This window comes from Camelus bactrianus, chromosome 15 (genome assembly GCF_048773025.1).
Source record: "Camelus bactrianus isolate YW-2024 breed Bactrian camel chromosome 15, ASM4877302v1, whole genome shotgun sequence".
Taxonomy (NCBI): Eukaryota; Metazoa; Chordata; class Mammalia; order Artiodactyla; family Camelidae; genus Camelus; species Camelus bactrianus.
The window spans coordinates 70,189,058-70,212,042 of record NC_133553.1 but is presented as its reverse complement, the minus strand read 5'-3'; the positions used below and the strand labels follow the sequence as shown (position 1 = coordinate 70,212,042).

Genomic DNA, 22,985 nt, shown 5'->3' with positions numbered 1-22,985 from the left:
CTAAGTGAAGTAAGCCAGAAAGAGAAAGAAAAATATCATATGAGATCACTCACATGTGGAATCTAAAAAAAACCAAAAACCAAAAACCAAAAAAGAAAGAAACAAAAAGATAAAGTTATATACAGAACCGAAACAGACACAGAGACATAGAAACCAAACTATGGTTACCAGAGGGGAGAGGGTGTGGGAAGGAATAATTTGGGATTTCAAGATTTGCAGATACTGACTATGTATAGAATAAACAGCAAGTTTATACTGTATAGCACAGGAGAATATATTTAATATCTTATAGTAACTTATGTTTAAAAAGAATATGAAAATGAATACAGGTATGTTCCTATATAACTGAATTGTTGTGCTGTACCCAAGAAACTGACACAACATTATAAACTGACTAGACTTCAATCAAAATACTTTTAAATAGACCAATAAGGAAAAAAAAGAAAAAGGATATTATCAAACCAAAAGAATAAAGTACTGATTCAGGCTACAATATGGATGAACCTTGAAACTTTATGCTAAAATAAGCCAGACACAAAAGGACAAATAGTGCCCTTTTAGATGAACTGTATCTAAGCATTTACTGTACTACTCCTGTAAATTTTCCGGAGGTTTGAAGTCTATCAATATCAAAATAAAATGTATTATTCATTAAAAACATAAAAGGATTCTTTAAAGGAGGGCTTTAATTATTAAATGCAGAAGTGCAAGTAAAGCTCCTGGAACAACACTTTGCACGTCCACAGACAGTCACTGCTTTCACTGCCACTCAGAGGGTGGTGCCAGCGCTGATGAAGGCTGCCTCCACTCGCTCCCCTGCAGAGAGGTGTGAGAGCCTGGGCTCTGACAGGCAGGGTGACGGTGACCCTGGCTCAGACACAGCCATGCCCCAGACTCTGCGATAACCAACTTTCTTATACAAACTGCTCCATGTAACATAAACACGCTACAGAGATGTAACTTACAACACAGGGAATATAGCCAATGTTTTACAATAACTATAAATGGAGCATAACATTAAAAATTGTGCATCTATTGTACACCAGAAACTTATATCATATTGTAAATCAGCTATACCTTTATAAAAAAATTAAAAAATTATTTAAAAATGTTATCTCTTTAGTAGGCAATTTGGTTTTTAAGTAAATACTAAACAGCTTAGAATGTATAAAAGCATTAAAGTGTGATGTTTGTTTACATATTTATTTACTTTCAGCCTCCTGCTAAAAGAGAAATTAAACAATTTTTTTAAACACAGCTTAAAAACCATAACAACAAATAGACAAAGTGAGAGTGAAGAGAAAATGGAGATTCAATAATTAAATGAAACCAGGGGGAGGTAAAGTCATAAAAATGGATGCCATTAAGCCAGGGTAAGTGTTAAAGGCCTACTAGAAATTCAGCTGTAAGATTCTTGGCAGCTGATGTGAAGGAAAAGCTCAGCTGGGCTAACGAGCTAAGTCATAAATCTAAGTGTGGTAAGTGTCGCTTTAGTGATCTAAGTTCTGCCGGGCTAAATCTCAAGTTTAGTGTTAGTTTACTGGGCTAACAAGCTAACTCGTAAATCCAATCTCAACAAGTGTCAGTAACGTGATCTGTTCCAAATTGATAAGCTCCAGTGTACTGATTCCTTGCTTTTTGTTGTTTAAGCCTTATTAGCTAATAGCTCCATGCTTGTAATTAAACCTATAAAACCTCATGTGCACATCTTGGAGGTGCTCAGAGCTTCGGAGCAGAAGCCCCTCTGTGCCTGCCGGCATAATAAATCTGAGTACTCCAACCCTCCGAGTGGTGCTTGTTTCTTGGCTGGCCTGTGGTTTCTGTAACATTAAAGCAAAAAGAAAAAGATGATGGGGCGGGCGGGAGAGCTCAGCGTGTTCTTAGCGTGCACGGGGTGCCGGGTTCAAGCCCCAGGGCATCCACTAACAGATAAATATTCCTAATTACCTACCCCCCCAAAAGAGATCCAAAGGAAATAAAAAGAGAAATTTCTTTCCTAAAAAAACCTGATATTAAATTTAGATTAAATATTTTAAGAAAAATAGAAAAAGATGAGTGACACAAGCGATAATGCCCGAGAGATAAATCCGCGGTGGCTGCTGGAAGGTCCCCATATCCCACGTGCAAAAATCTGAAACAACCTTCTCACCACTCAGAGTCATCCTCAGCCCACCCCACCCCTCCCCCTGTTAAATGCAGGAGCACAGGCAGGGCCCGGCCTTTGCCCTCTCTGTGTCATCAAAGTGAGACAGGATGGAAGGGGGCAGAGCACAGCCATTCAAGGAAGGCCACAGCAATTAACATCAAAATGGTGAAGGATTCAACCTCCAATAGGCCTTGAGGCTCAGGATGAAGAGATTTAACTTCTAGCAGAGCTTGAGCTTCATTATACACCCATTGTAATAGTAACATGGTGAATAACACGCCCCCAGGCACCATGGCAATCCCAAGGCTAGCCACAAAAGGTCAAAGGGTGGGAAATGGCCAACTCCCTGGGAATCCCAGCCCCTTGCCCTTAGGCTGGTCCTTCTACTTATTAGCATATGAAACCACCAAGCCCAAGAAAACAAGCAACACAGCGCCGCCTCGCGGTCAACCCTCTCTCTCCCTCTTCGGAGAAAGCCCACACTCTGTGGAGTGTGTACCTACTTTTAATCTGAGCACCCAACCCCCACACCTCGTGGCGATTCTCTTGCCTTTCAATGTAGCTCTCTGAGTAAATCTACCTTTACTCAACAGTTGTTTGCTCTTGAATCATTTCTTACACGAAGCCAAAGACCAACATCTGGAGGGACAAATCCCAGGGGCTCAACTAATGCGTGGGACACAGCCCTACTCATGCCCCACATCTGTTTTCTTGTATCAACAGGACTGGGTTGTGAAGGGAGTTCTTAGGCCCCAGCTAAGGGACAGAAGCAGCCCTGGCATCGGCCCGGTTCTCTGTGGTTCTCTGTTGTGCTGACTCCCCAGCCACAGAGCGTTCTCCCTAGGCCTGTCCCCACAAAACCCTTCTTTCCAAAATGCAAGAACATCATGTCACAGTCCTCTTGTTCAACCAGGAAATGTTCAGCCCACTTTTTCCTTCCCCAGTAAAAACCTAACTGTTCTCCCTCCCATCCCACATCTTCTTTCTTTTTGAGAACTCTGCTCTCCACACAGACCATCCTGAACGCCGGTGCCTTGCTGGCTGGGACCGAGATGTTTCAGTCTCACAACCTGCATCCTTTCACTTTACCCTTGCTACCTTAAGCCTTTCCTGAGTCTCCCACCCCTCTGATTCTTAACTTCACAAAGTGCTGAGGTTACAGTCACTATGTTCATACCTCCCAGGTTTTAGCTAGTTTTTCTTCGCAATATCATCACTAAGGAGCTGCATCAAGAAGTTTAAAGAGGCTATTCTTACATCTGAGCTGAGGAGCCTGCATAAAATTTAAATGGCTTTGAAGAGAGAGTTAACCAAGGACAGAGTTGTCGCAGGTCCTAGTCAAAAGTGTCATGAGGCAAAATGTTCTTCAAAGGCTCAGAGTGGCTTCTGAACACGGAGTCGGCAGGGAGGAGATGCCAGGCAGTGTGTGGAGTGAGTGACACTGGGTACACTTCCCCAGCTGGGGAAGAATTGGATTTTGTTCTAGTTTTCCAAACAATTTCTTACTACCATTTTCTCTTATTGTCACATACCATTTCCTACGAATTAAGAAAATCAATGTCAGTCATTTGGGTCACTTGGGGGAAGCTACGCGATGCCATTCACAGGGCTGGGACATGACAGCCACACCAGTCTAGGTTAAAAGAACAGTGGGGGTAATTTCCGAGGTATACAAGGGCATGCAACAAACTCCCCAGCTTCAATGACCTCATCTCAAAGGTGGGGCCAATACAACTACCAAGCAATGCACATGATGATTATGGCCAACATCTGTCTACAAGGTTATGTGCCCGTGACAGCTGTCGCTTAATGGTGAATGAGTACGATCAGCGAGGCTCAGTCTACCTGGCCACACGCGCCCTGCCTTCCTGCCTTGGTGCAGCAGCAGAGCTTGTTTAGCTGAGATGAACGCCCCCAGAGCAGCCCCGACGGGAAAGCTCCCATCTCTGCACAGCAAGGTGTGTTCCTTTCCTTCTCAAAGCTGATCACAGTTTGCTGTCGTCTGTTTTTATGTTTATCCCTTTAGTACCTGCCTCCCCTCCTGGGTTTTGCTCAAAAAGCACAGGGCCAGGTATGTCTTGCTGCCTGCTGGATATTCTGGGCTGGGAGACAGGTGAGCCCACACCTGCTGAACGGAGAGGCCAGAAGGCCCAGGGGCCCATGCTGAACCGAGGACCCTGCACCCAAAATTATGGTCTGAGTTTGGGCAAATTACACAGTCTTATTTACCCTGTGATTCCTCATCTGTCCAAGAAAATAACTGCCCATGGCACATACAGTTACACGGATTAAAGGAAATCACCAAATTCACAACATATTCAAGGGGCCACCAGTGCGTCCTCAACAGACACATGCTGCCTTTACGGCTCTGACACACGCTAAGTGGGGCGGACGGACGCAGTGAACACTGCTAAGTGCCAGTGTGTTAAGTGCTTCATGTGTGTTATAATATTGTTTACAACTTGCAAGAAACTCAGGAAGAGATGAATATTATCATGCCCATTTCACAGATTCACCAACAGGTTAAGGGAAGTTACACTCTAGTCCAAGGCCCTTTGGTGAGGAAATGGCTATTTAAGCCTGAATCTGAGCCCAGGCCTAGGCTACGTCTCTCTCCAATCCACCTGACCACTTGCCTATGAAAGCCACCTGTCCAAAACACAAGTTTGCACAGGCCAGCTCTTAAATGCAATGTGTGCCACTGTTTGTCACTGTTGGTTAATTACCATAAACTGCTCTCCGAAACCGCTACAGAAAAGACAGGTAGACCCACATCCCTGCCCACAAAGAAGAGGAGTTCTGTCTTGCCTTCTCCTGTAGTGTGCAGAACACCTTCCCTACACCACCAAATCTTTTTTATATGCTTCATCCGTGTTTATGTTTGCACACGGCATATTAAACTAGAAGGTAACTGCAGTAATTCCATCTCGGTTGCTTTCCAAGGTTGCAGATTATCCTTAATCAGTCCGTGAACGAAAATACTACAATGTGTATGAAAATACTGCAACCATGTCAGTAAACAAAGAATGCTGAAACCAAGTCAACAGCGGCTGCCGCCACCCCCCAGCGAGGACAGGCCTGCAGCCCAGCCTCTGCAGCCACTCACAATGGTGCCCTCTGAGGGGACTCAGAATAAGAAAGGACAGGATACTGGCCCTAGATAGCTAGGTGCTTGTCAAATGAATGAATTCAGTGAGCCCAAATGTTAGCTTCCTCCCATAAATATAAAAGCACTAAATTCTTTAACTTGAGATATCTGGTTTTCTTTAGATAACAAGCAATCTTTTATTGTTCCAACTACCTGGTCTTTGTTGTAAAGCTCCTATATATCTTAGCTCCTCCCCTAAGTCTTTGGAACAGTCCCTCAGAGAAATCTGAGAGGCTGTCATCCCCGCTGGAGTCCTCTCACCGAATAAAACTTAACTCTTAACTTTTATGCTGAACATTTATTTCAGTCGACACAACTTACAACAAACCCAGGAAGAAGTGAATTTTATCATGCCCATTTTACTGATTCACCAACAGGCTAAGTGAGGTTACATTCTATTCCAAATTCCTATGGTGTGGAAATGCCGATTTAAACCTGAAGCTGGGGTGCCCATGCCTGTGCTCCTTCTCTCTCCCATCTACCTCATCACTTCTCTGTGAAATCCACCTGTCCAATACAAAAGTTTGCAGCCGGCCACCTCTTAAATGCAATGTGTGCCACCATTTGTCAATGCTGGTTAATTACCATAAACTGCTCTCAGAAGCCGTTACAGAAAAAACAGGTGGAGCCAATTCCCTGCCCACAAAGAAGAGGAATTCTGCCTTGCCTTCACCTGTAATGTGCAGAAACCCTTCCCTACACCACTAAATTCAAACGTATGCTTCATCCGTGTTTATGTTTGCACAGGACTCATTAAAGAACAAGGTGTCTGCAATAATTCCATATCGGTTCCTTTCCAAATATACAGATTAGCCCAAATCAGATCCAGAACAGACACAACTCATCAAATCCGCAATGAAACACACTGGATTAAGAACAAAATGCTTGTCCTAGTCCAGAAAACTACGGGTCCCTCTTTCTTCCTGTCATTATACAAACCCACCAGAACTCAATAATTTGCTGTCTGCTCATCTGGCAACCAAACTCAGAGAAGAGTCAACTCAGCAGAGCGCCCTACTGGGGAGAACACCCCGCAGCAGCACTGCGAGCTTCTTGCCCTCCCGCATGCTCTGCTGACCCTTAGTGTCCTCCGTGACCAGGCCAAAAGAGCTGTTCCCAACAGCTGCAAAGTCCCACACATTAAATAAAAGCATTTTATTTTAGACAATATGTTACATATATACCCATCTCTGAAAGCAGCTTTTCCAGAAGCTCAAATCTTCAACATTAATCTGCAAAGGCAATCCGGGTCCCCAAGGGAAAGCAAGTCTTAAGACGATGCTAAGGCCTCCAAAGTCCTCTCCAGAACCATCAATCAAACTGCCTGCATGTCTGCAGCTGCAGGCGGCTACATGTCTGTTTTTAAAGCACCCCCCTCCTGCCTTCGTGTGCTACAATGTCCCTCTACGCCCTCCCATCTCAGGGTAAGAGCAGCCGCTGCAGAAACTTGCAGGGCAGCACTGACAGTACTGGACACAGAGGATCAGAGCTAAACTAAGCCTTCTGATGACACGAGCTTGTCACTCTGTCACTTTACAGATGAAGATATATATAGAGAGGTGGGGTGATCTTGCTCAAAGTCACACAGCTAATAATTGGCAAAGTGTATAACTCTGCTCCTCCCTTCAGCGTGACACCCCATCTGGGATGCTCACAGGGTTCTCTCGTGCCTGCCTGACCAGTCCTTTCCGGTCACTGATAACCCACCACAGGGTCTGTCCGCAGGCTGCCTTTTCAACATCTTTTCCCTCCAGTTTCTCAGGAAAAAGGCTGCTCCGGCCACTGTATGACTTCCGGCTCACTGAACCCTCCGTGCTCAGGCCAGTCATGCCTGTGTATCCGGCACCCTGCTCAGAGGCTCTTCCGTCCCTGCAGGTGGATTTTTCCACTCTCTGCAGGACACCCCCTCAAGGGAGCCTTCCTCTCGCCCTCAGCATGGCAGGTGTCCCAGGCCACATCCCGAGCTGCCCCATTAAGAATGCTTGTGCCCAGTTCTGCTAGTCAGACCAGCAGCTTCAGAGCCCAGGTTTATGCCCGGGTCACCAGGCAGAACTACTGCCCATCTCCCAGCCCCTACCCAGCAGGTCACCAGGAAGTCACAGTAGGTGCCCCACCCAATCCAGAAGGCTGTTCACTTGCCAGCACTGATGATGACTGCTTTCCAACCTTTGGTCAGTTTCACACAAAATAGCAGCTTTCACTTTAGAAGCGGGGGGGTTTCCCTTCTGCTGTCCATCCTTACCGGAAACATCAAGGGAAACCAAATCGCCTTTTCTCAAATCTATTCTGATGACACATTTCCACCCACAATACTCACATACTCAAGAAGTTTGGGTCCACGTGGTTTTGTTTCCCTTACGCTAAGTGGCTCAAAAGACTTTGGGATTCTTTCTCTTTGGAGGGTATTTGTTTGTACTCAGTTTATCGGCTTTAATCTGTTTTTGTCTCTCTCGTCAGGGTCCGTGGCAGTTGCCACTTCTCTCTCCCTACAGCAGCCTCCCTCCCAACTTCTAATCTAGGAAATCAGCTGTGATGAGGGGCCCGGGGGAAGTCACAGAAGATGGATCTAAGGCACAGAGAGGCGACATAATTTGCCCGAGAAGATCAGCTTCAACCCCCAACAGTGTCACGTCCCTCTGTTTAACTCTTATGCTAAACTACTTAACTTTTAATAGATTATGGTTATAAACAGATGAGGTATCAAAATACATACAAGGACACACGTCAACTCTAAGATTTTCATTAACTCCACTATTTTGCTTCTATTTATTTTATTTGTATTAAAAGAATTAAGAACCTCTGCAGTCAATATAGCAAAATGTTAATGGGTTTTAAATCCAGAATATAGAGGCATAAGTGTATTACTCACACTTTTTTGTATATTCACAAGGTAAAATGATTTGAAGGTCTCTCTCCCCTGCCCCCTACCCACTACTGGCTCTCACCTGAACTCCCAGACCACACATCTAACAGCCTTTCATTTTACCCACAGCTGAACTCATCAGTTTTCCCACAGAACTCTCTCTGCAGCTTCCCCTCCTCAGAGCACAGCAGGACCATCATTTACCATACTAATCCACCCAAAAACCCTGGCCTTACTCCATCCTACCCACACAGACATCATTCATCCTTTCATTTTACCATCTAACATGACTTCAATCTGTTCGCTTTTTCCCACTGACCATCCCACTTCTCAGGTGGAAGCCACAAATACTTCCCACATGGAATCATGAGTCTCCCAGTGGCCCCCCAGCCACTTTTCCCTACTTGACACAAATGGGATTCTGTCACTCCCATGCTTTTAAGACTCTTTTCAAACCCACTGTTCTTAGAAGAAACTCCAAGTTCTTCACCTGGTGAAGGTCTTTGCCATGAAACTATCAGCTCAGGGAGGGGAGGACCCGGCCTCTCCCCTCAGCCCCACCCTCTGGCAGAGCATCACCTCTCAGGACCTGCTGAGCTACACAAGCCTGTATTCTAACCCTGGTCTTGAGTTCTTAGCAAACTGCTTCACTTATCCATACAAATCCAAGGTAGATTAGAAAGATGTTAGATATTTAACTAGACTTTTGATTTGGGGATTTTGCACTAGCAACCTGCAAGTACATGTTCTAATACTTCTGTCTTCTTAAAACCACACCCAGATTTCAGTGGTATCTGTGGAATGCTTTCAGAATAAAAGGAACTGTACTTTCACAGACTTTATATTTTATAATATGAACAACCTGGACAGGGTCACGAATAGAACCGCCTAAAAAGTGACAGAAGACGGGTTAGAGGCATAAAGCAACAGGTCGCAAGGAAAGTAAGAGCAAAGTTGTTTCTCCAAATCCACCCTAAAAAGTGAAAGAACAGAAAATTCTGAATTTTGAAAGTAAAAGACTATCATATAAAAAATAAAATAATCCTCTTCATCAGGGTTTCAAGATCTGACTGCAGAATTTTTAGCAGGCCATACTGAATCCTAGCACAGAAAAATCAGATGGACTAGTGGTGAGTAAGTTCCAGGAAAATGGCAGTAAAACCTCCACTTGTAAGAGGACACACAACCACTTGTCGAAGGTGATTGTCAACCACATTCTGGAGAAATTCAGAAGATTCAGGTTCCACTTCCAGATGGTGATGACAAGGAAGAACCGCTTGGATGCACGCTTCTAACTGAGTCACCGGCATTCTAACACGGCAGGGGGAAAAGGAGGCCCTCAGTCAAGAGCAGAGGTGTTCCTGTCGTGTTTCGCAGGGCGCGCCTCGGGCACTCAGCGCCCTGCAGCAACCCGGCCCCAGGCGAGGACACGCAGCGTGGCCCCCCAAAGCAGGAAGGGCACTGTGCTTGAGAAAACCCACCCCTGATGTGGGCAAGATGGGCTGGTGGGGTTGAGTGAACCTATAAATGCCCACAGAAACACACCTGCATTCATTCAAGTGATACAACCAAAAGTAGCAGGCTATTTTGCAAAATTTCAATTGTCAGTGGAAATTTTACCATTCCTTTCTGCTTGTCCCCTGCACTCTGAGACAGGCTCAGGCTCTCTCACACCTGCAGGTCTGATGCAATAGTTGTGAAGTCATTTTACTTTGCTGCGATTGACCTCGCTTCCCGTATCACTCTGTCTGTCCTCTCTTAACACAGTCAGATGTCTCTCCCTGAGTTCCTTGCTCCTGCTCCTCAGATCCTGAGATAAAGGGCAAGTGAAGACACATGACCAGAAAAGGCACTGTGGACTTGAACAAAGTCCTCAGTGACCCCCTAGGGGAGTGCTGCCTACCTGTCAACTTCAGTTCTCAAGGTTCTGCCCAGGGTGACATCCAGCCAGGAGAGTGGCCCAGGCCAATTAAAAGCTGTGTGGCTTGGGTGCTGGGACAGGTGCAGGAGCTGTTTCTGGAGCCGGGCCCCTCCACACCTCTTCTCCCCTCTCTCCCTAGGCCCAGCTGCCAAGCCCCCAGCCTCCCTGATCTTCTGCATTTCTCTTCTACTCTACTCCAAACAATATTCCTCTTACTTTTTTTCCCAAATTATCCCCAGCTGGAGTGATTTTTCAATCACAGTATCTGAAAAAATTTCCTGCAGCCGAAAAAGAGGTCTCCAGAGGTCAATGCCCATACGCTGTTTCCTGAATAGAGCCCCAGGCTGGGGGGACCCTCACCAACATTCCTGGGGGCATTAGACATGTTGCGGGGTCAAAAACCCTCAACAAGAGTTTGCTGAGACCCCAAGGCCCGCACAGCATCCCTGCTCACAAAAATGTAGTCAGCCCACTTTTCAGTTATTAAGAAGCAAAAATACAAAATTGCTTATGATTCTTACTAAAATTATTTATGAGATGGAAAAAGAAATTGTAATAGGAAAAAAGAAATCTGACTCCGTGTTGGATCTGTTCCTTTGGCTTTAATCCTTTGCCCTGTTTTCTAGGCTCAGAGTAGTTAGCTCTACACCTTTTGTGAAAGAAAGTTGACTTTAGCCTGAAATATACAGGAGAGTCTATTCTCTGGGATCTGATCTTTAAGGATGTTAGCTCTTCTGCACTTATGTAGAGAGTTTCAAGTTGCAATATAAAGAATAACCTTATTTTTGTTGAAGGTTTTACAGGGGGACCATGATTTCACCCACATGGACAGCTGCAAGGACAAAGGACACCAAGGACAAACAATTCATACAGCAAGAAGTTTGCAACAACCAACCACACCCCCTCCCCTTTGCAGTATAAAAGGAGCCTGAATTCTGACTTGGGGAAGAGGGTTCTCCAGGAAATCAGTCTGACATCTTCTGGGTCTGCCAGCTTTTCAGATAAAGTCACTATTCCTTGCCCCAACACCTCATCTCCCAGTTTATTGGCCTGTCATGCGTCAAGTAGAATGAGTTTGGACTCGGTAACAAAATACATTGGAGTTAGTATGTCTCCAATTCTTCCTCATTTCCAATATGTAGCATGCACATCATTTATGATCTAGTGAAAATAATTCATCAAAGACAACAATAACAAGAAACTCACCTAGCTATCAACACTGAAGTCACAACCTGTAAATTTTACTTGCCATTTAACAACAAAACCAAAAAACTTAATATAAAGGCTTGATTCCATGGAAATAAAATTATTTCTAGTCCTACAAAACTTTTTCTTTTTTATTTTCTTTTGTTTTCATTATTGAAAGGAAAATAAAAATCAAATCATTTTATTTCACGTATTTTTGTTATAGCTACATATTTTAAATACTACAAAGAGATTTAAATTGCAACAAAAAAGCTCACATATTAGTATAAATATATATATACAATCAATGGAGATTAGGAAAAGAATAGACATTTACTAAAAACCCACTGCACATCCAGTCTTTTACAAGCATATCCTGGAATATAAGCTCTATGATCCAGGGGACCCCCACCCACATTCTCATTGCCAACTCCCTTAGTAATCAACTACCAAGGCACCAGCATAGAACCACGCAATCAGTATTTTAGGTATAAGTGAGGCAATTAGCTCATTCAATTCTAAAACAAAAACCCTAAAATAAATACTGAACTTATTTACAGATAAAGAAAATTGGACACAAAAATGTAAACTTTCTTCCTCAACGTCACGAAGCTATTAACTGGTAAAGGCAAGATTTGAACTCGTCTGCCTGATTCTAAAAACAAAGGTGGAAATCCCATTCCACTTGAGATGGTCCAGCAGCACAAACTATCACCCTATCTTTGTTCAGATCAAGCCTTAGACAGCCTGAGACAGCACCCCTTTCCTATGGAATTCGAGGGCAAATGATAAAAATAAGGGTTTTATATCCAGCAGTTTTCTTACGTCTCATTTACATAAAGTGTCAGCAGGTCAGCAGAAAAATTCTGGGCAATGTGAGTGGGTCCAGAGCTTTTTGCTGATAAGAAACTCAATCTATCAGGATAGAGTGACTTTCCCATGAGAGGCCACATGGACATAAACTAAAGGCAGCTGAGCAATGAAAACTAGCAAGACCCTGGAACTCAAGCAAGAAGGATCCCTGCCACCCCACACCCATTTGCCTCTTCATCCATGTGGACACAATGGCAGGAGACCCAGATTCTTGTCCAAGTTACACCATCATGGATTCTCACCCATAAAAAGTTACGACTCTATGCTGTCTTAAGTCCTTTCCAACTCAAATATGATGACACCAATATCTAAGCAGAATCTCTATGTCTCCACTTCCTCTCTTCTAGTAGGAGAATAATTCCATGGCCACAGAGTAATCCAATAAAAAACCATGCATGAAGCCAGGAGAAAGTCTGCTTAAGAGACTTTGCTCTCACGCTCAGTGAATGAAAACTCAGAAAAAGTGGTCCTTCTCCCTCAGGAATTGAGAGGTAGCCAGATGTGTGTGTGTGTGTGTGTGTGTGTGTGTGTGTGTGTGTGTGTGTGTGTAAATCAAATACGGTCAAGTCTGGGATGTGAACAGATTTTTTTATGTCACTGTCATTTCTAGGGAATGAGCCAAATTTTAAAGTAATTTGAATCTAGTGTTCTGAGATAGTCTCAGGATCATTTGGTGGAGGAAGGGAAAGGAAAGGAGGAGAGGTAAATGAAGAAAAGGAGTAAGTATACTGCTAGGGAAAGGCAAAACATTAATTTTGTTCATACTGGCATAACATACAAATTAGGAACTGTCTTTCTCCCGATGTCTTGTCGAGCACTGAGTTGCAGAAGAAACGACAGCCTATTTCTCACTGAGCTTGTGACTATACGTGACATCTTGTAGACACAGATAATTTACCCTGAACAAATGCTAGCAGCAGGTTGTAATCCTCCTGTTTTGAGAGACATGAAAACAGGAGTTCAAAGAGGGTAGATAACTTGACAAAAGTCAGAGGACCAGTAAACAAGAAAGGATGAATTCAAACTCAGATCTGAATGCAGAGTCTCATCTTCCCACTCCCAGGGCTGGAAAATCCTTAACACACAGGCTCCCCAGCTCCCCTGCAGTGTTCCTGGCACCAAGCATTTCCCATGGCAGAGGTCTCCAGTTCTCACAGACACAGCGCTCTGTCCAGCCAATGACCTTCATCGGATCTTGATCACCTACCTGCCACGCCCACCAGGCTTCACCATACAGGCAGGAAAGCTGGCTTTCAAGTGCATACAAAGCCACCCCCTGTGTAACCTGGGTTCTTCTGGGGCTTCTCCAGCCTAAAGGCAGCCATGAAACTGCTCACAGTTTCTACATGAGCCACACAACCTCTCTCCATCTGTGTCCCCACCTATACTACTACTTAGCTATGACCATTTTGAGAATCTTGGAAACAAATTTTTAAAAACACAAAAGAAAGGATTCTGGAACAAGTACTTAATACTTACAATTTTAAATGACAAGTTACAAAGTGAGTATTTACAAACCGAATCTGCCTTCCTAGGTGTCAGTTTGAACAGTTAAAATATATAATAGCAAAAAATTTTCACTTACAAAATTAACAAAAACATCAACAATAATCTGGAATAAACTCTAAAACAATGCCCATGTTGTACATGGAGAAAACTACAGGACTGTACTGAGTGGTAAAGTAAGAGGTGTGAATGTAGAGACATCAACATATTGCATGGAGGAAAGTAGTTTTGTAAAGATGTACGTTCTCCTAAATATAATTCAAAGCTTACTAAAAAATCCCATGACAACTCTTATCTGTTTTTTTTTTTTAACTTGAAAAAAGTATTTTAGATTTCTTCAGGAATAATAAAGTCATAATACTAGCCAAGAAAATTAGGGATGGAAAAAAGAATAAAAAAAAATCACACTGTCAGATATTAAATAAATTTTTACAATATGTTAGATACAGCACTGGAATAAGAAAGTAAGATTGACAGAAATAAACCATGAGCTCAAAGAGAGACTCTAGTATACATAAGTATTTTTTACAGGTGGGATTTCAAATCAAAGAGCCAAGTATGAATTCAATAATTGTCTTGGGACAATCAGAGAATCACCTGGAAAAAACAAATCCTATTCCAGTCACAATGACCACAAGAAAAATTACAGATAGTGATGTAAATATTAGAAAGTACTAATAACAGCAAATACAACTCTTTGCTCATATTAATTCAACTTCTCCTCTCTATAACAAGTACTATTATCATCTCCAACTTAGAGATTAGAAAAACCTACAGAAGAGATGTATACCATTATAAGAAAGTATTTCTAAGAATAAAATCAAGGATAAAACCCAAAGAGAAGACATTTACTATCTTAAGATTATTTTGGGCCACAACAAAAATAAACCTACTGAACAAAATGAAAGGCAAGATATAACAAGAAAAAGCTCTGTGATACATGTTGATGAAGACAATGGGTTAATGTTCATAACATACAAAGAGCTGTCACAAAGCAACAAGAAGCTCCCTCACTTAAATGTGTGCAAAGGACAAAAGGGATCATTCACTTTTTAAAATTCAGATGGCTAATGAGTGAAAAATGCTCAATACCTCTCTGGTCATCAAGTGCAAACTAAAACAAAGAAAAAGCACTTTTGCTCATCATATTGGCAAATGTTTTTAAAAGATATTCTAGCTAGTGTCCATCTTTGAGAGAACAAACTGTTAGCGATCTTTTTGGAGGACGACATATCAATGGATATGTAAACTCTGAAAAACGTGTGTACACACACACTGAACTCCACTTTTAGGAATCGTTTCACTTAGAAAAAAAATCAGTTCAAAAAGATGTACTCATCAGAGCATTTACACAACACTTTTTACAATGGTGGGAAGAAAAGCTGAAGTGAAATCATATCCAGCGATAGAGAAATGTTTACATAAGTAATTCTACATCTTTTCATTCCCCACAGGAGAAGGAATTTCTAGAGTCACTTGAAAGGAGCCTGTGATGTATGTAATTGTCACATCCAGGGACTGAATTTCCAGAAACCTTAACTAAAGGAATACTCATTCAAGGTCACAGGAATGTTTGTACAAGAAGGATGCTAGTCAAACACCATTTCTGACAGTGGAAAATGGAGAAAACTTCAGTATCCACCATCAAGACAATGATGCCGTAAATCAAGGCGAGCTGTAGGCACTAAGGGGCCAGCGTTTTGGCGTGGTCCAAGGCCTTGTCCACAGTACACTCCCACCGAAGGTGTCCTTGCACAAGAGACCAAACCTACATATCAGGAGACCCCTCTACTCTATCTGAAAGGACCGGGTGAGTCTGGAGTGGGAGGAAGTCTATGATATACCCCTGAGTGAATAAACCGAGCTGCAGAAAACATATAGTATGGCCTTATTTTTCAATAAAGCATATATACACACACATATAGATAGATTTCTGATATACGTGTATGTATGAATGTGTATATATATATATATGACATAGGCATAAAGGTCATGACATATATACACCACATTTTCAGCAGTTTTTACTCTCAGGAAAAAAGGGGAAGGGATGTAGGGGCTTTTTGGTACCACCACAGTACTCTTTTCAGTACTTCAGTTAAGTATACTTGGAATTTCAAAGTTTATTTAAGTCCGAACTAAAATGGAAGATGCCTCCACAAGACAGAATGCTATACTGGTCATTAAAAATCATGCTAGGGGGGATAGAATATTGTAGAAAAACGTGTAATAAGCACAATGGAAAATGGAGATCTCCACACAGTAAAAAGGCACAGAGTGCTCGCTGGTTTTTATGACAGAGGAGATACACAATGATGAAAAGAACAGAAAATACATGTTAAAGTGTTAATTATCTCTGAGTAGTGGGATCAGGATAGACCCTTTTGCCCCTTTTTTCAGACTTTTATATTAAATACACATTATTTTTCATCTAAAAAAAGCATTTTTAGATGTCTAGTACCACACATTGAAAAAAATACACGAGTACTTACAGAAACAATAACTAGGAGACACGACAGCAGCGCCACACAATGTAGAACGGGCGATCCTGATTAAAACCACCCAGTTACATAAGGACCCACAAAGTGAGCACCTGCTGTAACAGGGCGCAGCCCCCTTCTATTTGTCAGTTGTGTCTTCAGGGCTGAGGCAGTTCTGAGCACGGCCAGTGTCAGTGCTGGTGTCTGGATGGATGCCACTGGAGGTGAGGGCACCTGCAAGCCGAGAGGAAGAACAGAAATCATCCTCTGCTTTTTCTGTCTTGTTTCTTTGTTACTTTTAAAGAGAGGCATAAATAAGATAAACTAGATCTTCCCTACTGAAATTTCAGTAATGAAACAGTTTTCAAAGTGTTCACAACTTATATTCTGCCTATAACTGTCTTTTCAACAAAGCATCATATTTATTAAATGTTAATTAACACAGTAAATTAACTACCTGTTAAAACCTATTAAAGAACATGAAATGCACTACGTGAAAGCACCACGCCTGCAGTAACTACCTTAGCTGTCTTCACGGCAGTGCAGTCAGCCCCCACCATCCCGTAGCCCTGAGCTCCTGATGCTGGTAAGAGAGCACGCTGCCACCTCAGATGGAGAGAAACGTTGAAAGTGTTTTCTGAAATGTACAGCACTGACAAAACATAACTGAGAAATCCCAGGCCCCTTTGAGGCTGTCATTTTATGTTTCTGACCAAGACCCGTCAATGAGCAGAACCACCCCATTTCCGAGCCATGGGACTCACGTGGGAAGCAGTTTTGGAGAAAATTCCAGGTATAGAATGTAACCAACTATACATAGAACTCTGAAAAAATAAAAGATTCAATACCCTGATTTGGAAGACACTCAAAATATTCTCCTAAGCCTTATTAGCTGGAAATGCTGGGCTTCTCCTAAGCCACTTGTTTATTTCACAGCCAGTGAGCATCTCCCACAAACCCTGTTAAACTGTGTCTGCTGGGAGCCACAGGCAAACTCTTGCTGTAGATCTTATAAGTCACAGGGCAGAGGTGTGTGTCTCACGGCTGCAACCCTAACACAGGCCCGCCTCCTAGCCTCAGAGTTTGAACTTGGCCCCATTTTCTAACCTGTTTATTTGGTATCTGTTCTTCTGTAAGCTGCCTGAAATGCTTTTTGGAACAAGTCAGAAGAATGAGTGGGTAGAGAAATGGACAGTTGGACAGGTGAGAGGTGGGCAGACAGACAGAGAGACTTCAAGAAAAGGGGAACAAAGAAAATTTCCTATGCAGAACCCTCTTCTAGTCAGGGAAGAAAACCGCCACGGAGAAGTGTGAAGAGGCAGGTGGCTTAGGGCTGTTTCCTGGATTCCATGAAATGTCACACCAAGAGATGAGAGGGTAGAATTATAAATAATAAAAGAAAAAAGCATGCATGCTTGAAAAATATATCTACAATATGTACTTTCTAAAGAATAGATTCAAATCAGCAGGGCCCAATACCACAATCCTTGGGTATTTACAGAAATGAGAATCCCATCTCCAAACCATAAGGCATCCCTTAGGAGCACTGAGAGTCTTCACGGGGCGGTCATAAAGCCGTCACCGCAAAAGCGATGCTCTCCTGCACTTACGAGGAACGAGCAGCTGTGCTAGGGCTGCCTACGTGTGTCACTTACACCCCCCAGCACCTCTACGGGGGGGACGCCTAGCGAGCCCCATTTCTGCAGGACAGAAAACTAGTCCGAGAGACGCTAAGCCGGCCTACCAATTCTCCATCTCACAGGACTGGTCATTCCAGAGCAGGACTCAAACTCGGACCCACGTTTGTAATCACGGTTCTAGCGTGCTTTGTGTGCTTATTTTGTGTATAATACATTTGTTTCTGGCATGAAAGGACATTTAATAAATGATCGGTTGTCTTGTCTATCTCATTAGCTCACAATCTTTATATTTTTGAATTGTACTCTTTTCCCCTGGAGAAAGGAACGGAAAGAGCAGTGGTCAGAATGAGCTGGGGCTCCATTCTTTATCTTTTACCTCATCTCATCCAAGTCCCCAACCAGGGAGAAGGATCAAATGTCCTCTTCATCTTTTAAAGAGAGGTCTCCAGTGATGGTGACTTACTCAACTCCAAAACCAAATCTGGGGGAAGGGCACATGCAGCAACCAGAGCAGTATCATGTATAGGAAGGTGAAAAGAGCTCAGGGGGTCGGCCTGATTTAATTTCAATCGATAAAAGAATACCACACACTAAAAATACTTGCATACAATGGATTGGCTCTTTCTTGACATCTAGCAAGTTTCCACAGCCCACATGTAACATTATCGTGAACTAGTGAAAGGAAGAGTCCACAGATAGGGAAAATCAATGCCACAGGCAGGCTGAAACCCAGGCTGGAGGAAAGGAAGAGAAAGGGCATAGTTAAGAAAAGGGGAAAGTCTGGGAAAAAGATATCATCACAAGGATTCTCAAGCATCTTTCAGCAATCATAAAATCATTCATTCAAGAAAGAGTTACTTAGGTCCTATTTTGTGCAAGATTTTACAGAGGGCAAAGAAAGACCGCAGCGTCCATGGTAGCAGCAAGTGGCGGGGCTATAATACAGTTCTGATTCCGGTACCTTGCACACTTTTACTCACTATAAAGGGAAATAATAAAGTAAAATAATACTATGTAAACTCTACACATTGTTGAAAAAAAATTAAAGAAGACCTAAATACCTGGACAGACACACCACGCACATTCCTGGATCAGATGTCAGCGCTCTTGGAATGTCAGTGCTCCACAGAGCGATCCATATATTCAACGTGGTCTCGATCACAATCCCAGTGGGCTCCTCTGCAGTAACTGACTAGCTGCTGCTAGAATTCATATGGGAATTCGAGGGTCTCAGTAACAAAAACGTACTTGAAAAAGAAGAACAACATGAGAGGACTTGTAATTCTCAATTTCAAACCTTACAACTGAATCTCCAGGTGAGATTAGAGGCCATTTTAAGTTATTACTGTGTTTATCCTTATTTTCTAAATTCTCTACAACGAATATACCTGTTAGAATAAGAAAAATAAAAAGTAAGGTATCTTTTAAAACATGCACACCGATTCATTCATTGGGAAAAAAATTATTTTAACTATAAAGAGATAAACAAATATCTAGTGAAAAAGGACTACTTAAAAACAAGGGTGCATTTATATTTTTCATAAATTGAAAACTGAAAAGCACAAACACATCAAGTTTCTAGGGAGACCTGTGAAACATATTAGTAGTTATTTTCAAAAATTCTAATTGAACAATGAAAACTCAAGAAAGGGAAAATCGTGATTGACAGCCAACTGCAAACACATGAAGAGCAAAGGCCTAGAAATCACAGTTCCTTTAAATCTGCTACTAACTCAATAGGAGAGGAAATTCCTCCCTGAGGGGACAGTGGAATCCCATGCATAAGACAGGATACACAGTACAAACTGCACTAGAATCTGGGGTGATTTTCTTAGAAGAATTCTAAAGTTACAACATTGCTGAAAAACTATAAAAACACTGACAGACAGATTAAAACACACAGTCATATATATTATATAGAAACATATGAAGTCTCCTCCCATGTTACATAGAAATACAAACATATTTGTGAATTTATAGGCACTGATTACTTTATCTCAGATAGAACATTTCAACTAAAACAAAAAATCAATAATACACACCTCTTGTCAAATCTACTTGATAAGTTACTCTGCTATGTAACCATAATGTGTCTAAGATAGATCTAAAATTAGTGAAAAAGATCTTTGTATGGTTTCTTGAATTCTCAAAATTCCAAGCTTAATTTTAAAATAGATCTGAGCAGTATTTCTATATTATGTTTTCCCTTGTGAAATGAACAACATAGTCTGTTGTCAAAATTCTGTCCTTACAAAGATTCACGAGCACCGTATCCTCACAAAACTGCTGGACAGCAAGGCGCTATCCAGACACTGTGACCAAACAAATGAAACACAAGGAAGACAGTGACCCTATTCTGGAGGGCATATAATCTGTGTCAACACCGGGTTTTTATTTGATTGGTTTGATTGGGTAGCAAGATGAAATCAATCAAGTACTTTCTTCTTTGAGCATTCTGTAAGGCATGACTCTTTTCAGTGTCATGAGCAGGAAAGATTTAAGCATGACTTGATTAGGTCAAATAGCAACAATCATCACCAGAGAGTGAGTAATAAAGAAGTTAACTGATAGCAATACTTCTGCCTACAAGAGACCTAAAATAAATCTACACTGATATCCGAAAGGAGAATGAGGAGATGAGGTCCCCAAAGAGAAAACAAACTAACAAGAAATCAAAAACGGAAACACTTTTTCATTAAAGATTCCAGGAAGGAGTGGAGCATGTTGGTGAAAAGCACAGATGTTGGGGACAAACATGAGGGTCTGAACTCCCACAGCACTGGATAGCTGTGACACTGATATGTCAGTGAAATTTTCTGCATCTCAGTCTCCTATCCATAGACTGGGGACAACAACCGCACCCATCTCCTAGAACGGTCCTACGAATTAAGTTATTTTATATATAAAATTTTAAATAAAATACCTCAGATTTTAAATAATACCCCAAAAGCACAAGGAACAAAGAAAACAGAGATAAATTGGAGTTCATCAAAATTTAAAACTTTGCTTCAAAGGGCACCATGCAGAAAGTGAAAAACCAATACACAGGAGAAATTTTTTTCAAATCATTTATCTGATTAGGAATTTGTATCTCCAAATGAAAAAAAAAACAAAAACCCTACAACTCAACAATAAAAAGGCAACTCAATTAAAAGGTGAATAAAGGATCTGAAAAGGTATTTTTCAAGGAAAATATACAAATGGCCAATAAGCACAATGAAACGATGTTCAATAACATTAGCTCTAAGGGAAATCAAGTCAAAACCACTAGAAGAAACCACTTCACACCCACAACAATAGGTTATAATAAAAAAAAAATAACAAGCACTAATGAGGACACAGAGGAAGCGGAGCTCGCAGCAGTTGCTGTTGAGGACGTAACACTGCGTGGCCACTTTGGTAAACAGCCTGGCAGGTCCTCAGGGAGTTGGACATTTGGTTTCTGAATGACCCAGCAATTCTGCTGTCTGGGCACACACGTAAGAGAAGTGAAAACAAATGTCCACATAAAAACTCCTAAAGGAATGTTCGCGGCGACACTACTCATCACAGCCAAAAAGCAGAAACAACCCAAATGCCTATCACCTGATGAATGGGTAAACAGTGGGGCCCAGCCATACAGTGGAATATTATTCAGCAATAGCAAAGCATAGAGTACTGACCCAGGCCACAACGTGGACAAACATTGAAAACGTTACTCAGTGTGAAAGAAGTCAGTCACAATAGACGGTTCCACTTACATGAAGTGAGTCGATTTAAATGAAATTTCCAGTAAAGGCAAATCCACAGAGAGAGAAGAGTGGCTCATTGGGGCTGGGGGAGGATGAGGAAGATGGGAATATCTGCTTATGCATACGGGGCTTCCTGATGGGGGGAAGAAAATATTCTAAGATTGAATGGGATGCACAATTCTGGGCATAGAGTAAAAACCACTGTACAGTTTAATGGGTGAATTGTATTAAAACTGTTAAGAAAAAAAGCACCTCGGGCCAGTACCTTCCCATAGTAAATGCAAATTGCTAAATTTTATTACAGGAAGAAGAAACTGCCCTCAGCATGAAAGCAGGAGTTCAGCAAATGTGAGTTAACCGAAATTGGACAAGAGCATTTCACTTGAAACAGTTGCTGAGTGTACACAAAATATTAAGACATGACAAGGAAAATCAGTTTGACATCACGAAGAAGCATTCTGCTTCAAATGCAGATCAAGGATTCGGCAAGCCCAGCTGCTAGAAATGACCAGAGAAGAAACCTGGTTCTTTAAACAAGCACCAGAGCCAACAAGGAAATAGTGGTGAGGAAAGCAGGCGGCCGAAAATCTGGAAGAGTTTGTTACAAATAATTTCTCTACTGAAAATTCAGAAATAAAATGAAAGTGATGTAATGCTCTGTTGACATCACGTGAATGGGCTTCCTTCGGTTCTCGACTGTTCTGTAACCCCGATTGAGAGACTCAGGAGAATCAGCATGGCTCCTGGGAGTCCCCAAATGACTGCCCACCAGCACGCTGACCACCATCACATCTGCCAGGGTGGAATTGCAGAGAAGAGACCAACTTCTGAAATGAAATGTTGACAAGGGAAGAAAAGGCTGCAGTCAGTCCTGGGACAGAGGCCCTCTTAGCAGAGGCCAGAAGGCTTCAGTTGAACTGCAGTGGCCCTGGGGCAGGAAGGGACCACGGGGGAGCCTATCTCAATTCTCTCCTCTCTCTCCCTCGGGTAGGAGAGATAAAGCCTGCATACTTCTCACCTGGAACTGTGGCATCTGGCTGGCAGAAGTCTTACATGCACGGAATGATTATTCAAGACTCTGTGTAAAAAGTCAAGAAATCGAGAGGGAGTAGGGAGCCAACTCCACGAGCCTCTCAAATGCTCCCATATTTATTGTGTATAATCAAAGGAAAAATTCATCAACAGTTGTGAGACAGTAAGGAGGAACTTCGGGAAAGACGGGATGAGGCAGAGATTGTAAAATCCACAATGAGTACAAAGGATTAGTGTATCTTTAGGGAAGTCATGGGGTGAGGGGAACAAGATACATTTTTAGATATGTGAATTACAAAGCAGACCACCAGACCAGCCAGGTCCTTGTTTTGGGGATAATAGACTATCTAACAGCACACAAGCTCAGTGTTTATAGCTGAGGGCCACGGTCCTTGCTTTGCAACCAGCAGAGTTCTATCTAAAGCATCAACTATGCAAGCAAAGCATTGTCTCTGCTTTT

At 42.2% G+C, this 22,985-nt stretch overlaps 1 long non-coding RNA gene across 7 annotated transcripts in view; it reads right to left on the bottom strand.

Moving 5' to 3' along the window:
- LOC141573362 (uncharacterized) overlaps positions 1-21,987 on the bottom strand; it is a 90,347-nt gene extending 68,360 nt beyond the window's left edge. For all 7 annotated transcript variants that reach the window (XR_012499060.1, XR_012499058.1, XR_012499057.1 and 4 more), the window contains exons 1-2: positions 18,824-21,987; positions 16,135-16,356 (exon numbers count right to left, since the gene is read on the bottom strand). This is a non-coding gene — a long non-coding RNA (uncharacterized LOC141573362). The remainder of the gene's footprint in view (positions 1-16,134; positions 16,357-18,823) is intronic.
- Between the last annotated feature and the right edge of the window lie 998 nt (positions 21,988-22,985).